Source organism: Heptranchias perlo, chromosome 31 (genome assembly GCF_035084215.1).
Source record: "Heptranchias perlo isolate sHepPer1 chromosome 31, sHepPer1.hap1, whole genome shotgun sequence".
In the NCBI taxonomy this organism is placed as follows: Eukaryota; Metazoa; Chordata; class Chondrichthyes; order Hexanchiformes; family Hexanchidae; genus Heptranchias; species Heptranchias perlo.
In genome coordinates this window covers 933,564-933,834 of record NC_090355.1, presented here as the reverse complement: position 1 = coordinate 933,834, position 271 = coordinate 933,564, and positions in this window count along the sequence as shown.

The following is a 271-nucleotide window of genomic DNA, read 5'->3' as shown; positions in this document are numbered from 1 at the left end:
CCTCTTGATCTGTTGCCAACTGCTGAATGTTTAGGAGCCTCAGGGCACAACACCTTTCTTACTGTCAGTGTCAAGCAGTTACTAAGCAACCAGTGTGTAGTGAGCTTACAGTGCCCATGACAACAGCAGTGGCACCACAGCCAGCCAGCACCCTCAACTTGCTGCTTGATACTGAGGCGATCTTTGGGAATAAGGTCACTGTCCTGCTGGCAAACATGATGGGCTCATCGATCCCGTTCCGGTCCCACTGGCCAAAAGTAAGTGTGGATAA